Genomic DNA, 20,247 nt, shown 5'->3' on the forward strand with positions numbered 1-20,247 from the left:
CAATATATGTCTAATTAGTGGGTCTTGGGGAGAAACTCTCCCTGGGAGCAGGTTATCTCACAGCTGCCTATTTCAGGGCTTCTTTCACCTTCTTCTGAACCATCTGATACTGGGCACTGGATATGAGCCTAGATGGACTACAGGTCTGATCTAGTCTGGCAAAGCCTACTTTCCTATCGATGGTGTAAATCCAAGACCATGCTTTAGGTTATCTTCCTTGAGCTCCTGGGAGTCTCTAGACTTGCACTGAGATCAGAACCATGTCTCATTAAATATCATCTACTCTCATGGGTTTTTTTTCTTTCAGGAAGGGTATTTCAAAACTCCTTGGACCTCTCCAGTATATTATGTCAGCTGTCAATGACACCGAATTCAGCTCTGCTCTGCTCCTTCTCACCGGGATACCTGGGCAGGAAGACTTCCATCTCTGGATCTCTATCCCCTTCTGCTTAGTGTATGTTATTTCAATTGTAGGAAATTCAGTCATTTTGTTCATTATAAAAACAGATCCAAGCCTCCATGAGCCCATGTACATTTTCCTTTCCATGTTGGCCATCACAGACCTTGCCTTATCCATATCCACCATGCCTACAACACTGGGTATATTCTTGTTTAACTCTAGGGAGATCAGTCTGGATGCTTGTTTTGCCCAGCTGTTCTTCATTCACTCACTTTCAATCATTGAATCATCGGTACTCCTGTTGATGGCCTTTGATCGATTCATTGCTATCTGTAACCCACTGAGATATGCTTCTATCTTAACCCTGGCAAGAATTGGAAAGATGGGACTCGTGTTTGTGCTAAGAGGAGTGACCTTCATCTTCCCACTCCCCTTTCTCCTTAAACAGTTCCGATACTGTCGAGCCAATGTCCTCTCCCATTGCTACTGCCTGCACCAAGAGGTCATGAAGATGGCTTGTTCGGACATCACAGTCAACTACATCTATGGCTTCTTTCTTAACATCTCTGTGGTGGGGTTAGATTCACTGTTCATCTTCCTCTCATATGTGATGATCCTCAAAACAGTGCTGAAAGTCGTGTCCCACACGGAATGCCTTAGGACCCTGAACACGTGTCTCCCACCTCTGTGCTGTCCTGCTCTTCTACACACCACGGATTGGCTTGTCTGTGATACACAGATTTGAGGAGGGCTCTCCTCCATTGCTCAAGGTTCTCCTAGGCTACATCTCTCTTTTTGTCCCACCACTTATGAACCCAATTGTGTACAGCGTGAAAAGCAAACAGCTTCGTGCAAGGATAATCAGGGTGTTTGTCAAGTGAAGGGTCAGTTCATCACTTGGCTCCAGGGCCAGTGACATGGGAGATGAAAAACACAGGCGACGACCACCTATTCTCTTCAGAACCTTACATCCGAGATGACATGATCTACTGAACTCCACTCTGTAAAGAGAGGTTCAGATTGGGTATAAGGCCTGGAAGAATGGGAGAGGAGCTGGTGAGGGAGGCTAGCACACTGGGGGAAGGAGACCAAGGCAGGTAGCAACTTTTACAATCTGTCTGGAGAGCCAGTGGAGCAGTGTGATGTTTGCTCATAAAGAGCCGTATCGGTGCCTGCTCCAACCTCAGAATTCCTCTTGATAGAGTCAATAAAGGGAAGGGATGTGGATGTTCTTTCCCATTGTACCTGACCTGTCACTGTTCCATCTCTGGTTAAACATCCATGAGCCAGAGAAAAAGGCTATTAAAATTTTTTAAAAAATCATTAATCATAGTAATGGGGGATTTCAACTGTCCCCATACTGACTGGGTACATGTCACTTCGGGACGGGATGCCGAGATAAAGTTTCTCGACACCTTAACTGACTGCTTCTTGGAGCAGCTAGTCCTGGAACCCACAAGATGTTGTGAAGGCCAAGCCTATAACAGGGTTCCAAAAAGAACGAGATAAATTCACAGAGGACAGGCCCCTCAAAGGCTATTAGCCAGGATAGGCAGGGATGGTGTTCACAGCCTTTGTTTGCCAGAAGCTTGGAATGGGTAACAGGAGTGGAACACTTGATGTTTGCCTGTTCTGTTCATTCCTTCTGGGGCACCTGGCACTGGCCCCCTCACTGTTCCTCAGACATTCTTGTTAACTGCTGGAAATGGCCCACCTTGATTATCAGTACAAAAGGTTTTCTTCCCCCCCACCACCCACTCTCCTGCTGGTAATAGCTCATCTTAAGTGATCACTCTCCTTACAGTGTGCATGATAAACACCCATTTTTTCATGTTCTGTGTGTATATAAATCTCCTCACTGTATTTTCCACTTCATGCATCCAACGAAGTGAGCAGTAGCTCACGAAAGCTTATGCTCAAATAAATTGGTTAGTCTCTAAGGTGCCACAAGTACTCCCTTTCTTTCTGCGAATACAGACTAACACGGCTGCTACTCTGAAACCTGTCTGAAGACAGGATACTGGGTTAGATGGACCTTTGGTCTGACCCAGTGTAGACTCCATAGAGGTGGATAATAGCCCTGCCCTGCCTCACAGATGTGGTGAGAGGATAAATACATTCAAAAAGTTATGTGTGAATAAGGGTCTGACACACAAGAGACCTTGAAAGAGACTCAGGCCCAGATTCCTTATCTGGCCCCTCTCTTTGTGCTGTCCTAGCAATGCAAAGGGGTGGAAATGGTACTCAGCTCCCGCACAGAAGCACGGCTGGCTCCTATCCTATCCCAGCCCAGCCCATTCACTGTAGGGTGACCACAGTGAAAAAGCGGCATACATGCAGAAGCCCCACGCCCTCTGTGACCCCCAACTATGCCCCTCTTCTTCCCATTTGAGGCCCCTCTCTCTGCCCCGTCCCTTCCCCCAACACCCCACTCCTGCCACTCCTCTTTACCTGAGACTCCACATTCTCTTCAGGAGAGAAGCCAGAGCTGGGCCATGGAAAGGGCTGCTCAGGGATCCAGAGCCAGTGTGAGGAGCCCCAGACCCTCCACCTGTCCTTGGCATTAGGCTGAAGGGTCCAAAAGATCCCCCAGCCTGCATCCACAGCTGCCTGTATGCACCGCCTAGGGAAGGTGGAGAGTCTGGCCTCCCTATAGTAGTCTGTGCTCTTGGGGCACCCCTTACCATGACCTAGCTCCTGCCTAGCCAGGGGGAGGAGGCTTGGTGGAAGTGGAGGAGTAGGAGGAAGGGCCTGGTGCGAAAAGACGAGGCAGGAGGTGGGGCCTCACAGCAGTAGCGAGAGGATAAATACATTCAAGGATGCTCAGATACTCTGAGAGTGTAAGATCAGGGCGGTGTCAGGGTTCCACAGACCAACACCTCCGACCTTTGTCTATAAAAGGCTTCTGACCACAGCCTCCTGTAACAGCTGGCCTCTGGGAAGCTCCATGAATCCACCCCTTGGTGTCTGTGGCAGAGGTGGGGGTGCTCAGGGGTAACAGAGCGGGATAGGCTGTGGATTTATGAGGGAGAGTTGGAGCATCACAGGATGGCTGGGAGGTTCAGAAAAGTTACCAGACTTGTGTCTGAGTTGAGATTTGGAGTGTCATGAGGTCTAACTGTCAAACAATGGGTGAACAGACACGGGGGGCCTCATCTTAGACATCTGGCTGGGAGAAAGCTGTCTGAGCACAAAGATCAGCTTCACCATTTGGCCCTGTAACATGGCCATGGCTCAGAGCTATGGTGACTGGGCCCAGGCTCACAGAGGTTTCAGCAAAGGCTGCTTCCGCAAGAAAGGGGCAAACAGAGGGGAAGATGCTCTCAGGGACACTGGGAAACTAGTCTGGGTACCAGGAGCTCCTTGGCATCCCAAAAGAATGTAAGTTGGGCCAGTTCTGTTCCTGTATCTCCAGGGCAAACCTGTCTAACTTAGCTTGCAGTGATACATGAGACAGATGAGTGTAGACATATGAGAGCTGCCTGATATTTTTAAACCACTTTTCCTAATGCTTTTTTCTGCTTCTTAATAAACCTATTTGTTTTCGGGTGGCTGGGGTGACTGCATCGCGCTGGTCACAAGCACCCGAAGGGAAGAAACTGAGGAGTGCAGTCAGATCTGCATGGTGAGAAGCATTTAGCATGGAAGGGGTATTGTTCCCAGTTCAAAGAGTGGAACAACATGAGATTCCCCCAAAGAAGGAAGGGGAAAGGGACCATATATCTTTGTTTTACTGTGACAATACCAGTTCTTCTTGGTGAGCGTCTATCCTTGAGTGCCTTTGAATATTCAGAATAGCAGCTTGTTCAGCTTGCAGCCAAGATAAAGATCCACTCAAGACAATAATTCATAGAGTCAAAAAATTAAAGGCCAGAAGGAGCGAATAAATTATCTCCTCCAGAGTTTCTCAAACGGGAAGGGGCAGATGATACAAAACTACTCAAGATAGTTAAGTCTCAGGCAGACAGTGAAGAGCTACTAAAGGATCTCACAAAACTGGGGGACTGGGCAACAAAATGGAAGATGAATTTTAATGTTGCTAAATGCAAAGTAATACACATTGGAAAACATAATCCCAACTACACATCTACAATGATGGGGTTGAAATTAGCTGTTACCACTCAAGAAAGAGATCTTGGAGTCATTGTGGATAGTTCTCTGAAATCATCCAGTCAACAAGCAGCGGCAGTCAAAAAGGCAAACAGAATGTTGGGAATCATCAAGAAAGGGATAGATAATAAGACAGAAAATATCACGTTGCCTCTATATAAATCCATGATATGCTCACACCTTGAATACTGCGTGCAGATGTGGTTGTCCCATCTCAAAAAAGATGTATTGGAATTGGAAAAGGTTCAGAAAAGGGCAAGAAAAATGATTAGGGGTATAGAACGGCTTCCGTATGAGGAGAGATTAATAAGAGTGGGACTTTTCAGCTTGGAAAAGAGGCAACAGAGGGGGGGATATGATAGAGGTCTATAAAATCATGAGTGGTGTGGAGAAAGTAAATAAGGAAAAGTTATTTACTTGTTCCCATGATATAAGAACTAGGGGCCACCAAATGAAATTAATAGGTAGGAGGTTTAAAACAAACACAAGAAAGTATTTTTTCATTGAATGCACTGTCAACCTCTGGACCTCCTTGCAAGAGGGTGTTGTGAAGGCCAATACTATAACAGGGTTCAAAAGGAAGCTAGATAGATTCATGAAAGTTAGGTCCATCAATGGTTATTAACCGGGATGGGCAGGGATGATGTCCTGAGCCTTAGTTTGCCAGAAGCTGGGATTGGGTGACAGGGCATGGATCACTTGATGATAACCTGCCTTTTCATTCCCTTTGGGGCACCTGCCATTGGCCACTGTCAGAGGACAGGATACTGGGCTTGATGGACGTTTCGTCTGACTCAGTATGGCCGTTCTTATGTTCTTCAACTCATGCTGAGAAAACTGGTAGATGCCAGTTATGTGAGTTGAAAAAAAAATCTCCCCTTTACTGGAGGAATCTAGGGGGGAAGGATGTAAAACATATATTCCAGGCGAAGTTCACTCTTTGCCAGTCAGTAATGAAATTGCGTATGGATCATGGGAAAACAGAATCAAATGTCAAAGCTCAAATACAATCTAAAGCATAAGAATAAGGAAAAATATAAAGCCAGTATCCAAATTAAGGTTTTGGATAACGTCAAAGTTATTCATACATATTTTAAAGTAGAGGTAAAGGCAATGACAACGGGGGAGGGGGGGAACCACAATTCATAGAACTCGGTGGAATGTTAAGAATTACAGAAAGGCCCTCCTAGTCATCTCACTCCCACACCTATGCTAGGGGTATTAATCAACCAAGTACAATCCATGCATAAACTTGTTTTATGCTTTTTATTTACCAGCATGTTTTGAGTAACATGTCTGGGGAAAATCTCAGCTCTGTGTTCAAAGGCTGTTGCATATCTTTCCCGGTGTATAGACACCTGTGCAGTGCAAGAGAGTATAATTCGGGGTTAATACGCCAGCAAGGGCGCGAGGCAAGGGAGCTGAGAAATTGGCTGTTGTCTTCTGCCTGTGTATGATCGGCTTAGGTAAAGCACTCAGGCATCTTAGCTGGGTGTGTGGCACCACCTACTGTCGTGTTGGGTGATAACAGGGCCTGGAGAGGCTGGCTATGTCACCAGCAAAGCAGAGTCGTATTGGCCAACTCAGCTTCCTGGGTTCATCAGTAATCTCCATGGTGTCCAGAGAGATTACAAATGAACCCAGGAAACTGAGTAGCACATTCTGCCTCCTCAGCCACACTGGAACCTACATGGCACATAAAAATAAGCAAAAATTTCCCTGTGCACACCCCACAACTGGTGTCCGGAGGTCACAGCTGGACCAGGGGAGGCTTAGCCTGTCCTGGCATTTTATATCCACCACCTCTGGTTCCCAATATTCAGCTAGCTTTTCTTTTGACTGCCTCTGCACATTGAGCAGATGTTTTCAGAGAAGTACCCACAATGACTCTGTCATAAATATAAAGGGAAGGGTAAACCCCTTTAAAATCCCTCCTGGCCAGAGGAAAAATCCTCTCACCTGTAAAGGGTTAAGAAGCTAAAGGGAACCTCGCTGGCACCTGACCAAAATGACCAGTGAGGAGACAAGATACTTTCAAAAACTGGGAGGAGGGAGAAAAACAAAGGGTCTGGGTCTGTCTGTGTGATGCTTTTGCCGGGGACAGAACAGGAATGCAATCTTAGAACTTAGTAAGTAATCTAGCTAGGTGTGTGTTAGATTAGGATTTCTTTAAATGGCTGAGAAAATAGCTGTGCTGAATAGAATGACTATTCCTGTCTGTATGTCTTTTTTGTAACTTAAGGTTTTGCCTAGAGGGATTCTCTGTGTTTTGAATCTAATTACCCTGTAAGGTATTCAGCATCCTGATTTTACAGAGGTGATTCTTTTTTACTTCTGTTAAAAGTCTTCTTGTAAGGAAACGGAATGCTTTTTCATTGTTCTAAGATCCAAGGGTTTGGGTCTGTGGTTATCTATGCAAATTGGTGAGGATTTTTACCAAACCTTCCCCAGGAAGTGGGGTGCAAGGGTTGGGAGGATTTTGGGGAGAAAGACATTTCCAAACTACATTTTTTTCAAGAACCCAGATAAAGTTTGGTGGTGGCAGTGGAAGTCCAAGGGCAAAGGGTAAAATAGTTTGTACCTTGGGGAAGTTTCAACCTAAGCTGGTAAAAGTAAGCTTAGGAGGTTTTCATGCAGGTCCCCACATCTGTACCCTAGAGTTCAGAGTGGGGAAGGAACCTTGTCAGACTCCAAGATCTCTTTCTTGAGTGGCAATAACTAATTTGGAACCATCATTTTGTATGCATTACTTTGTATTTGTCAAGAAAAAAATCTGTTCCCCAGTGACCAAGTTTTCGGAGATCCCTTTGTAACTTAACATAGACTACTTTGGAGTTAAGTATATTGAATAATTGTGTCATGTCTGCAAATTTTGCCACCTCATTTTTTACCCCTTTTCCCATATCATTTATGAATATGTGGAACCGCACTGGTCCCAGTACAGATCCCTGTGGGAACATGAACAAACCATGTTCGTCCATGTGTCTGATAATTCTGTTCTTTACCATAGTTTCAACCAGTTTGCTTTGTACTGAAGCAAGGATTACAGGCCTTGTAAGTGACAGGATCACCACCGGAGCCTTTTTTTAAAAATCAGCATCACATTAGCTATGTGCCAGTCCTCTGGTCCAGAGGCTGATTTAAGTGATAGGTTACACGCCACAGTTAATTGTTCTGCAATTTGATATTTGAGTTCCTGCAGAACTCTTGGGTGAATATCATCTGGTCCTAGTGACTTTTAATGCTTAATTTATCAGTTAGTTATAAAAACTCTGTGATGCGTTGTCCCCCCTGGGGTGCAATCTGGGAGCTGATGGAACTATTGAGCCCCCTTATCCAGTCAGCTGGCTGGCCTCTCTCACACTGCTCTACTGGCTTCTCCAGGCAACAATGTTACTCAATGCGAGAGCAGGTGATGCCACACACCCAACTAAGCTACCTGAGTGTTTTATTCCTAAACCACTCAAGGACAAACAGGAGACAACAGCCAATTTCCCAGCTTCCCAACCTTGCACCGTTGGTGGAGTTTTCAACCCAGATTCATACCATCTTGCACCGCACATAGATCTGCACAATGCAAGCTCATTAATATAGGTCACCTTCCACTCAATGTGGAATAGATAGGCGATGACCTTTGTATGATCTATGAGCTTATGGATCCCCAAGAGAAACTGGAGACTTTCCATCTGCTTCTCCCTCACAACATAATGAAGGTTGCACTGATGGAGTCTATGGCTACACTCTGGGTATAGAAAGTTCAAAACCTCCTGACCAGTCTAGGGCTGCGGTACTGTGCCCATCCGCTACTCTAAGCAGCCTTCCCATCACTGTACAGCCCCTTCCACCCTGTACAACGCTCCTTCAGCAGATCCTAGGGGCAGTGGCTACTGTGATAGGACCAGGTCACACATTTCTGATGAACCTGTGCTATCCAGGAGCTGGAGAGGGTCCTAGAGCAGTTGTGGAGGCCCAGAGATTGTGGGGAGGTGGTCTAGCTACCAGTGGTCACTGAAATCTGTGTATAACTTCGGGTCCCCCTGGATTCTGGAGCCTCCTGTTATGCCTCAGGGAGAATTGCAGGACTGGAAGGGACCTCAAGAGGTCATCAAGTCCAGACTCCTGTGCTCATGGAAGATCTAAGTATTATCGAGACCATTCCTGACAGGTGTTTCTCTATCCTGCTCTTAAAAATTACAATGATGGAGATTCCACAACCTCCCTGGGCAATTTATTCCAGCACTTAACCACCCTAACGGAGAGGAGGTTTATATCCTACTGGAAGGATCCAAGGAAATTACAAGTATGCAGCCTTGTGGAATCTCCCTTTCTGAGCTTGCACCCTGGGTTTGTAATGCAGGAAAGGGGGCTGTCGGGGAGAAATCTGATCCTCTATGAAGTATTAGTATTATTACTATTATTTATTTCAGCAAGATCACAGCTGTGACAGCATCATCATTATCGCTCAGCTGCCCCGAGGGACTAACCAGAACAATAGGAACAGTGATGAGAAGCCCAGTTTCCAGGAATAGAGCCTGCAGCAGGGCTGGAACTGCAGTCCAGTTGCGTAGGATCACTGCGAATCCCCTGTGATTTGGCCTCCTGCACTTTGCCATTGGCCGTGATGGGGGTTACAGCTGGTGCACACTGAGCCAAGCAGCTGAGGTTCCCTGATGGCCAAGTGACCTCCCCAAAGGAATATGCAAGCATGCTTCATAAAGACAGCTGCCTCCCTATCTGAACAGATACTGCCTGCTGCCCGTGCTACCTCTCTGATGACTCCTTGTCCTTTAGGGTGAAGACCTCTGGTGTCAGCGGCTCCTCTTCTAGTAGGAATTGGGTACGTTGGCAGGTTTCGCTACTTTACAAATGCAAAGCGGAGGGGAAAGGCTGCAAGCTGTTTACATGTGTCGATGTTCTGTGCAGTGTCAGAGGGCTCAGCCGGGCTGTTGGGTTGACTCAGTGAAACGCTGATAGAACTGGAGAACTTGGGAACCCCTCTACTACATCTGCCCAAGCTCCTCAAGGGGCTATTGAAGCTACACACAAATCTGACATTCAAAGAGAACTTGAAGTGTTAAAAAACCGCAATATCCCCAATGAGACTTTATCAGTGGGTCCCATTTTTGGAGGTACGGTGTGCTCTGGGCACGATCCTGCCAGGGGCTGAGTGACTGGAGAACCCAGGAAATATCAGTCAATAGTTCAAAAAATTGCCACAGGTTTATTTGCTCCTGGAAATTGAATCAGCAAATACATTTTCATAGATTTTATTATTTGGATTGATTATGAACGCAGGTATTCAGAGCTGTGTTGCTCTGTGGTAACAGGTGAGATAAGGCATATTTCTGTTATCTGAATGGCTGAGGGCTCTAGCATCTCTGCTCTGTAGATACAACTAAAAGTTAAAGGGCTACCTGCATCTCACCCCCATCTCTGGTCTCCAAGTGCCAGATGTCAGGGCAAGTAGCCTTCCCTCTCATGGGGTAGAATCTCGCCATCCTCCCACCCTCAGACTGCGTCCTATGGTTCTTCCCTTTGGGAGTCTGTGACTCGTGGTGAGATGAGGGACCAACCAGCCTTCTTAACCCAAACTACTCTTTAATCTGAAGAGCAGGAAGAAAGCGTAACATGGGAGAATCAGAGGGCTTTCAAACATCAGTTTGTACACGTCACTGACCTCCAAACCCTCCTACTCTGATGGGGACCAAGGCAGGCCGAGGCCTTCAGATATCCCCAGAGGTGTCTGTGCCTGTCAGTCTGCAGAGCTTCTCACAGCAGCTGTCCCACCTCTGGCCAGACTCACAGCGCTGGCCAAAACAAGCTGTGTGATGTGGCTGGAACCCAGAAATAGGCTCTTCCCAGCTTGTAGCTCCAGTTCTCTCTCTCAACCTCCCTGAAGTGCTGACTGAGAAATGCCTTTTCTTGAGCTGTTGCTTCCCTTCCTGCTTGTTTTCCAGCAGCCTGCTATGAAACTAGGAAGAGCCACAATGGTTTCAGCCAATAGAGCCATAACATAAACATCCCAATCGTTAACCCAATATAGCTCTGCAGCAAACATCCCCAGAACTGGGTTTAACATGTTCATACATTATGGCAGCTCAGCTCCATGTCTGACAGCATGCCATTCCTGGGTGCAATGTATTTTATGAAAACAGGGGGGTTATATGTTCTTCCCATGACCTGATTTCCCTCCTGTACCTCCGCCCAAGAGGGGGTTTCTGGAGGGTCTGGGATTAAGAAGGTGCACTGCCACAAGGAACCAGTATGCCTTGCTGAAGTATAGCAGAATAGCAGCGTGTTCAGGTTGCAGCCTTAGGTGTGAGAGGGTATTGCCTGGTAGGTGGAGGGAGTGGGAATAGAATATCACAGAATATCAGGGCTGGAAGGGACCTCTGGAGGTCATCTCGTCCAACCCCCTGCTCAAAGCAGGGCCAATCCCCAACTAAATCATCCCAGCCAGGGCTTTGTCAAGCCTGACCTTAAAAAAAGGGAGTTGACTGGTAACTTGGATGGGTGGGCAAAGATGAGCAGGCATTGAACTGCAAGAAAGCTTATTTTTTGCCCAAACCCAGGGGAACCTGGGACATAACACCTGGGAAAAGGGTTCGAGGTATCCCAAGCGAAAGCCTCAGATTTGGCAGTGCAAGAGAAGAAAGAAATGTATTATCACGGAGAGGAATGGTATGAGTACACATACATTTATTCGGAACTGTACTTTGAGCGAGGTTAAGAATTGCTGCAAGGTCGCAGAGGACGTCCTTGCTCAAAATAGTCCCCTGTGCATTTGGAGCTATGTAAAGAAAAGACTGAGTCCAGAAGAATAGATTAGATTATGTAGGAAGAGGATAGCTTTAATAAGCTGTGAGTTGCGCACCTCCTTCCCAAAATAGTAATATCCTGTTTAGTAGTAGGGAGGGGGAGGTCAGTAATGGAAACAGAGGCATGTGCATGGCTGGCCCCTTAGCCATGCCTGTAAGTGTGGCCTCGAGGGATTTATATTTGCATTAGCAGTACTTACAGACAAAAGCGTGTGTGTTTGTGTGTGTGTGCGGGTGATGGATCCGACCGCGTCATGATATTTAAAAGCCTGGCCATTTTTTTTTTTTTTGCTTAGGTGTGAGTAAGGCTTGGCAGCTGGTTGAGATACCGGTTGGAGCTGGTTGCCCAGGGCTACTTGGCTTGAGCATTCAGCTGCCCAACGTCCTGTGTCCCCACATACAAAACACTGTGAGATAGGGGGAAGGGTGGGGACGGGACCAGGACCAGATTGAAAGGGCAGGGAGGTGCTGCACGCCTTCAATTGGCCATGATTTTGTCCCTGACTAGGCTTTTGGGCCTTGCGCCTGCAATTTTTTTGGGTATGCCCGAGACACCCACCATTATAGCAGGCTAAATTACTTTTTACTGTTACCACAGAAACGCGAGTAGCCTTGCTCCTTATTTCTTTAGCTTGTTTGGCTTTGCATTTAGAGGCCCACATACAGATGGATTTATAATCAGAGCCTGGGTTCACTTTTAAATTAAGGGCTGTTTGCAGGTGAGAGTTAAAACCTTTCTTTAAGATTTTTAGAAAGACCTGATTCGTTTTCTTTGGCTCTGCAATGCCTGCATTGCTGGGATACATTTCCCTTTTATATTTTGACAATATTGAGCCGCAGTCTCATTCTTGTCTTGTATGCAGCCCACGATCGGTCCCCAATTACCGGTTTTGTTCCCCAAAGCTTCCTGGACGGCTTCCTTAAACTCAGTGCAGGCATGGGTCATATCATTTTTAGATTTAAATGTAACAGAGGCCCAAATGCCATTTCGGTGTTCTTTTGTAGGGATTTTGGCCCATGCTAGATCAGGGCATTTAGCTTTTGTTAAGATATAAAGATTCCTGGGATGTAACGAAAAGGTGGCTTACTTTTTTCCAGAACATTAAATTTGGGGGTTTGGGCTTTAGATTAGGGAGATTTTTTTAGTAAGCCCCTCGTTTCCTTTGTGCTGAGAGGAGTGTACTTATCAGTATTATGAGCCACTCTGTTTTCACCTGTCCCGGACCACTGATTATCTTGATTTTCCCCCTTGTTTGCCAGGTTCCAATTTTGAATTTGTTTATTAAGGTGTTTCCAATTAATTTTATTTTGGTTTTTATTAGTATCGCTGCTTGAGTCAGGGTCAGTAAAAATACCCTTCTGTTGTATGCCTGCAACAATACGACGTGCAGAGGAGTTGTGTGGTTTTTTTAGTTTTGTTTTAGAGCCTTGTTATTTGCTTTAAACTGACTTAGCTTGCGGTTGCAATCTGCCTTTTGATTTAGCTCTGTTGTAAGAGCCTTTTGGAGTATTTCCAACTTTTGTCACTTTATTTATATTAACAATCTATCATTACAATCCCCTTCTCTAATTTTTTTGGTTTGATTAGATCACCACAACACGCTGTCCATCGTACTCATGCCCTTATTTCATTTCTTTTTTGCTATTGTTTTTAGAAGCTTTTTATGTTTTCCTTTTATAAAATCAATGTGTCTCCCTGCAGCAGAGGGCATTAGTGATGTTCCCCAGGACCAGTCAATGCATCTCCTTCCTAGAGGGTATGATTGGGGCACCCTGGGGCATGCCAGCAAGTCCCCCTCCCAGAGCGGGAAACATTGATGCAGTCTGCGGCAATTTATACAACATTTTATCCCAGCTTCCTGAAACCCACTTAAGCAACACTTCAGGGAGGACCAACTGAGCACACCCTTGTACTCAGTTTTACTGCAGCACACGTTTTGGTGCTCAGTACCTGGCAATGCAGCTGTTGCCTCCAGTGATCCCTACACCCCAAAAACCCTGGCAGTGCGGCTGTCGCCTCCAGTGATCCCTGTACCCCAAAAACGCTGGCAGTGCAGCCTTCGCCTCCAGTGATCCCTGCACCCAGAAAACTTGGCCACAAACACACGCACATTCAGTCCTCTTGTCTGTGTGTCCTATATGTGGTTCCTATTAAAAAAAAAGGGTGTGAAGGGGTGTCCCAAACCAAGGCGTGCACTAGAGGTCGTAAGTAAAAGGATACTTATCTCTATTCCTGGATGTGAGAAACTCTCTGAGGATTCCTGATCACACCCTGCTCGCTGTGCCAAACTGTTAAGCAAAAAGATTCTTTTCCCCAAGAATCAGGCAAGCACAGACAATACTGAAGGGGGTTTATTCACGGTACCGGGAAGACTGACAAGCAACTTCGAAAATATGGTGCCATTGTGGCCAGTTCTATACATTTTCTTATTAATGTATTTACATGTATTTATACATATGAAAACAAACATTATTACAAATCAAAATAAAACCCTAAACAAAAATAAAAATGAAAACAATACATACATATAAAGGTTATCCTATCTGCATCAAACATTTATAACTACCTTGCGGGGGAAGGAGGCAGGGTGGGGGTAAAAATAAGTGCTTACAAATATCCGGTGGGCTGTGAAGGGCGGGTTTGTTCTCTTCTAAAAGCTAAATTAGTGGGCAGCCATTACCATATAAGCTTATCAATTGTTTACAATTGTCAGCGTCCTTGCTACTGAATGCTACTATAGCATTCCTGCTTGTTCTGCTGTTTCTATCTTAGCTGTTAGCTACATTTTAACTGTTGCCTAAAATATCAATGGGCTCGAGAGGTGTCAAACAGGGACCGGATGTTTATATGGGTAAACAGAAAATCCAGTTACAGTAGTGAGGACTTAACAAAAAAGCTCTTAGAAGGGCTCTAAGCCTGCCTAATTTATACTACAATATATGTCTAATTAGTGGGTCTTGGGGAGAAACTCTCCCTGGGAGCAGGTTATCTCACAGCTGCCTATTTCAGGGCTTCTTTCACCTTCTTCTGAACCATCTGATACTGGGCACTGGATATGAGCCTAGATGGACTACAGGTCTGATCTAGTCTGGCAAAGCCTACTTTCCTATCGATGGTGTAAATCCAAGACCATGCTTTAGGTTATCTTCCTTGAGCTCCTGGGAGTCTCTAGACTTGCACTGAGATCAGAACCATGTCTCATTAAATATCATCTACTCTCATGGGTTTTTTTTCTTTCAGGAAGGGTATTTCAAAACTCCTTGGACCTCTCCAGTATATTATGTCAGCTGTCAATGACACCGAATTCAGCTCTGCTCTGCTCCTTCTCACCGGGATACCTGGGCAGGAAGACTTCCATCTCTGGATCTCTATCCCCTTCTGCTTAGTGTATGTTATTTCAATTGTAGGAAATTCAGTCATTTTGTTCATTATAAAAACAGATCCAAGCCTCCATGAGCCCATGTACATTTTCCTTTCCATGTTGGCCATCACAGACCTTGCCTTATCCATATCCACCATGCCTACAACACTGGGTATATTCTTGTTTAACTCTAGGGAGATCAGTCTGGATGCTTGTTTTGCCCAGCTGTTCTTCATTCACTCACTTTCAATCATTGAATCATCGGTACTCCTGTTGATGGCCTTTGATCGATTCATTGCTATCTGTAACCCACTGAGATATGCTTCTATCTTAACCCTGGCAAGAATTGGAAAGATGGGACTCGTGTTTGTGCTAAGAGGAGTGACCTTCATCTTCCCACTCCCCTTTCTCCTTAAACAGTTCCGATACTGTCGAGCCAATGTCCTCTCCCATTGCTACTGCCTGCACCAAGAGGTCATGAAGATGGCTTGTTCGGACATCACAGTCAACTACATCTATGGCTTCTTTCTTAACATCTCTGTGGTGGGGTTAGATTCACTGTTCATCTTCCTCTCATATGTGATGATCCTCAAAACAGTGCTGAAAGTCGTGTCCCACACGGAATGCCTTAGGACCCTGAACACGTGTCTCCCACCTCTGTGCTGTCCTGCTCTTCTACACACCACGGATTGGCTTGTCTGTGATACACAGATTTGAGGAGGGCTCTCCTCCATTGCTCAAGGTTCTCCTAGGCTACATCTCTCTTTTTGTCCCACCACTTATGAACCCAATTGTGTACAGCGTGAAAAGCAAACAGCTTCGTGCAAGGATAATCAGGGTGTTTGTCAAGTGAAGGGTCAGTTCATCACTTGGCTCCAGGGCCAGTGACATGGGAGATGAAAAACACAGGCGACGACCACCTATTCTCTTCAGAACCTTACATCCGAGATGACATGATCTACTGAACTCCACTCTGTAAAGAGAGGTTCAGATTGGGTATAAGGCCTGGAAGAATGGGAGAGGAGCTGGTGAGGGAGGCTAGCACACTGGGGGAAGGAGACCAAGGCAGGTAGCAACTTTTACAATCTGTCTGGAGAGCCAGTGGAGCAGTGTGATGTTTGCTCATAAAGAGCCGTATCGGTGCCTGCTCCAACCTCAGAATTCCTCTTGATAGAGTCAATAAAGGGAAGGGATGTGGATGTTCTTTCCCATTGTACCTGACCTGTCACTGTTCCATCTCTGGTTAAACATCCATGAGCCAGAGAAAAAGGCTATTAAAAATTTTTAAAAAATCATTAATCATAGTAATGGGGGATTTCAACTGTCCCCATACTGACTGGGTACATGTCACTTCGGGACGGGATGCCGAGATAAAGTTTCTCGACACCTTAACTGACTGCTTCTTGGAGCAGCTAGTCCTGGAACCCACAAGATGTTGTGAAGGCCAAGCCTATAACAGGGTTCCAAAAAGAACGAGATAAATTCACAGAGGACAGGCCCCTCAAAGGCTATTAGCCAGGATAGGCAGGGATGGTGTTCACAGCCTTTGTTTGCCAGAAGCTTGGAATGGGTAACAGGAGTGGAACACTTGATGTTTGCCTGTTCTGTTCATTCCTTCTGGGGCACCTGGCACTGGCCCCCTCACTGTTCCTCAGACATTCTTGTTAACTGCTGGAAATGGCCCACCTTGATTATCAGTACAAAAGGTTTTCTTCCCCCCCACCACCCACTCTCCTGCTGGTAATAGCTCATCTTAAGTGATCACTCTCCTTACAGTGTGCATGATAAACACCCATTTTTTCATGTTCTGTGTGTATATAAATCTCCTCACTGTATTTTCCACTTCATGCATCCAACGAAGTGAGCAGTAGCTCACGAAAGCTTATGCTCAAATAAATTGGTTAGTCTCTAAGGTGCCACAAGTACTCCCTTTCTTTCTGCGAATACAGACTAACACGGCTGCTACTCTGAAACCTGTCTGAAGACAGGATACTGGGTTAGATGGACCTTTGGTCTGACCCAGTGTAGACTCCATAGAGGTGGATAATAGCCCTGCCCTGCCTCACAGATGTGGTGAGAGGATAAATACATTCAAAAAGTTATGTGTGAATAAGGGTCTGACACACAAGAGACCTTGAAAGAGACTCAGGCCCAGATTCCTTATCTGGCCCCTCTCTTTGTGCTGTCCTAGCAATGCAAAGGGGTGGAAATGGTACTCAGCTCCCGCACAGAAGCACGGCTGGCTCCTATCCTATCCCAGCCCAGCCCATTCACTGTAGGGTGACCACAGTGAAAAAGCGGCATACATGCAGAAGCCCCACGCCCTCTGTGACCCCCAACTATGCCCCTCTTCTTCCCATTTGAGGCCCCTCTCTCTGCCCCGTCCCTTCCCCCAACACCCCACTCCTGCCACTCCTCTTTACCTGAGACTCCACATTCTCTTCAGGAGAGAAGCCAGAGCTGGGCCATGGAAAGGGCTGCTCAGGGATCCAGAGCCAGTGTGAGGAGCCCCAGACCCTCCACCTGTCCTTGGCATTAGGCTGAAGGGTCCAAAAGATCCCCCAGCCTGCATCCACAGCTGCCTGTATGCACCGCCTAGGGAAGGTGGAGAGTCTGGCCTCCCTATAGTAGTCTGTGCTCTTGGGGCACCCCTTACCATGACCTAGCTCCTGCCTAGCCAGGGGGAGGAGGCTTGGTGGAAGTGGAGGAGTAGGAGGAAGGGCCTGGTGCGAAAAGACGAGGCAGGAGGTGGGGCCTCACAGCAGTAGCGAGAGGATAAATACATTCAAGGATGCTCAGATACTCTGAGAGTGTAAGATCAGGGCGGTGTCAGGGTTCCACAGACCAACACCTCCGACCTTTGTCTATAAAAGGCTTCTGACCACAGCCTCCTGTAACAGCTGGCCTCTGGGAAGCTCCATGAATCCACCCCTTGGTGTCTGTGGCAGAGGTGGGGGTGCTCAGGGGTAACAGAGCGGGATAGGCTGTGGATTTATGAGGGAGAGTTGGAGCATCACAGGATGGCTGGGAGGTTCAGAAAAGTTACCAGACTTGTGTCTGAGTTGAGATTTGGAGTGTCATGAGGTCTAACTGTCAAACAATGGGTGAACAGACACGGGGGGCCTCATCTTAGACATCTGGCTGGGAGAAAGCTGTCTGAGCACAAAGATCAGCTTCACCATTTGGCCCTGTAACATGGCCATGGCTCAGAGCTATGGTGACTGGGCCCAGGCTCACAGAGGTTTCAGCAAAGGCTGCTTCCGCAAGAAAGGGGCAAACAGAGGGGAAGATGCTCTCAGGGACACTGGGAAACTAGTCTGGGTACCAGGAGCTCCTTGGCATCCCAAAAGAATGTAAGTTGGGCCAGTTCTGTTCCTGTATCTCCAGGGCAAACCTGTCTAACTTAGCTTGCAGTGATACATGAGACAGATGAGTGTAGACATATGAGAGCTGCCTGATATTTTTAAACCACTTTTCCTAATGCTTTTTTCTGCTTCTTAATAAACCTATTTGTTTTCGGGTGGCTGGGGTGACTGCATCGCGCTGGTCACAAGCACCCGAAGGGAAGAAACTGAGGAGTGCAGTCAGATCTGCATGGTGAGAAGCATTTAGCATGGAAGGGGTATTGTTCCCAGTTCAAAGAGTGGAACAACATGAGATTCCCCCAAAGAAGGAAGGGGAAAGGGACCATATATCTTTGTTTTACTGTGACAATACCAGTTCTTCTTGGTGAGCGTCTATCCTTGAGTGCCTTTGAATATTCAGAATAGCAGCTTGTTCAGCTTGCAGCCAAGATAAAGATCCACTCAAGACAATAATTCATAGAGTCAAAAAATTAAAGGCCAGAAGGAGCGAATAAATTATCTCCTCCAGAGTTTCTCAAACGGGAAGGGGCAGATGATACAAAACTACTCAAGATAGTTAAGTCTCAGGCAGACAGTGAAGAGCTACTAAAGGATCTCACAAAACTGGGGACTGGGCAACAAAATGGAAGATGAATTTTAATGTTGCTAAATGCAAAGTAATACACATTGGAAAACATAATCCCAACTACACATCTACAATGATGGGGTTGAAATTAGCTGTTACCACTCAAGAAAGAGATCTTGGAGTCATTGTGGATAGTTCTCTGAAATCATCCAGTCAACAAGCAGCGGCAGTCAAAAAGGCAAACAGAATGTTGGGAATCATCAAGAAAGGGATAGATAATAAGACAGAAAATATCACGTTGCCTCTATATAAATCCATGATATGCTCACACCTTGAATACTGCGTGCAGATGTGGTTGTCCCATCTCAAAAAAGATGTATTGGAATTGGAAAAGGTTCAGAAAAGGGCAAGAAAAATGATTAGGGGTATAGAACGGCTTCCGTATGAGGAGAGATTAATAAGAGTGGGACTTTTCAGCTTGGAAAAGAGGCAACAGAGGGGGGGATATGATAGAGGTCTATAAAATCATGAGTGGTGTGGAGAAAGTAAATAAGGAAAAGTTATTTACTTGTTCCCATGATATAAGAACTAGGGGCCACCAAATGAAATTAATAGGTAGGAGGTTTAAAACAAACACAAGAAAGTATTTTTTCATTGAATGCACTGTCAACCTCTGGACCTCCTTGCAAGAGGGTGTTGTGAAGGCCAATACTATAACAGGGTTCAAAAGGAAGCTAGATAGATTCATGAAAGTTAGGTCCATCAATGGTTATTAACCGGGATGGGCAGGGATGATGTCCTGAGCCTTAGTTTGCCAGAAGCTGGGATTGGGTGACAGGGCATGGATCACTTGATGATAACCTGCCTTTTCATTCCCTTTGGGGCACCTGCCATTGGCCACTGTCAGAGGACAGGATACTGGGCTTGATGGACGTTTCGTCTGACTCAGTATGGCCGTTCTTATGTTCTTCAACTCATGCTGAGAAAACTGGTAGATGCCAGTTATGTGAGTTGAAAAAAAAATCTCCCTTTACTGGAGGAATCTAGGGGGGAAGGATGTAAAACATATATTCCAGGCGAAGTTCACTCTTTGCCAGTCAGTAATGAAATTGCGTATGGATCATGGGAAAACAGAATCAAATGTCAAAGCTCAAATACAATCTAAAGCATAAGAATAAGGAAAAATATAAAGCCAGTATCCGAATTAAGGTTTTGGATAACGTCAAAGTTATTCATACATATTTTAAAGTAGAGGTAAAGGCAATGACAACGGGGGAGGGGGGGAACCACAATTCATAGAACTCGGTGGAATGTTAAGAATTACAGAAAGGCCCTCCTAGTCATCTCACTCCCACACCTATGCTAGGGGTATTAATCAACCAAGTACAATCCATGCATAAACTTGTTTTATGCTTTTTATTTACCAGCATGTTTTGAGTAACATGTCTGGGGAAAATCTCAGCTCTGTGTTCAAAGGCTGTTGCATATCTTTCCCGGTGTATAGACACCTGTGCAGTGCAAGAGAGTATAATTCGGGGTTAATACGCCAGCAAGGGCGCGAGGCAAGGGAGCTGAGAAATTGGCTGTTGTCTTCTGCCTGTGTATGATCGGCTTAGGTAAAAGCACT

General features: G+C 45.9%; 2 pseudogenes; both read left to right on the top strand.

The window, feature by feature from the left end:
* The first annotated feature begins 347 nt into the window (after nt 1-347).
* LOC141980681 (olfactory receptor 51G2-like) lies at nt 348-1,281 on the top strand (annotated as a pseudogene).
* Nucleotides 1,282-14,609: 13,328 nt separating this feature from the next.
* LOC141980688 (olfactory receptor 51G2-like) lies at nt 14,610-15,543 on the top strand (annotated as a pseudogene).
* The last annotated feature ends 4,704 nt before the right edge of the window (nt 15,544-20,247 follow it).

Source organism: Natator depressus, chromosome 1 (assembly GCF_965152275.1).
Source record: "Natator depressus isolate rNatDep1 chromosome 1, rNatDep2.hap1, whole genome shotgun sequence".
In the NCBI taxonomy this organism is placed as follows: Eukaryota; Metazoa; Chordata; order Testudines; family Cheloniidae; genus Natator; species Natator depressus.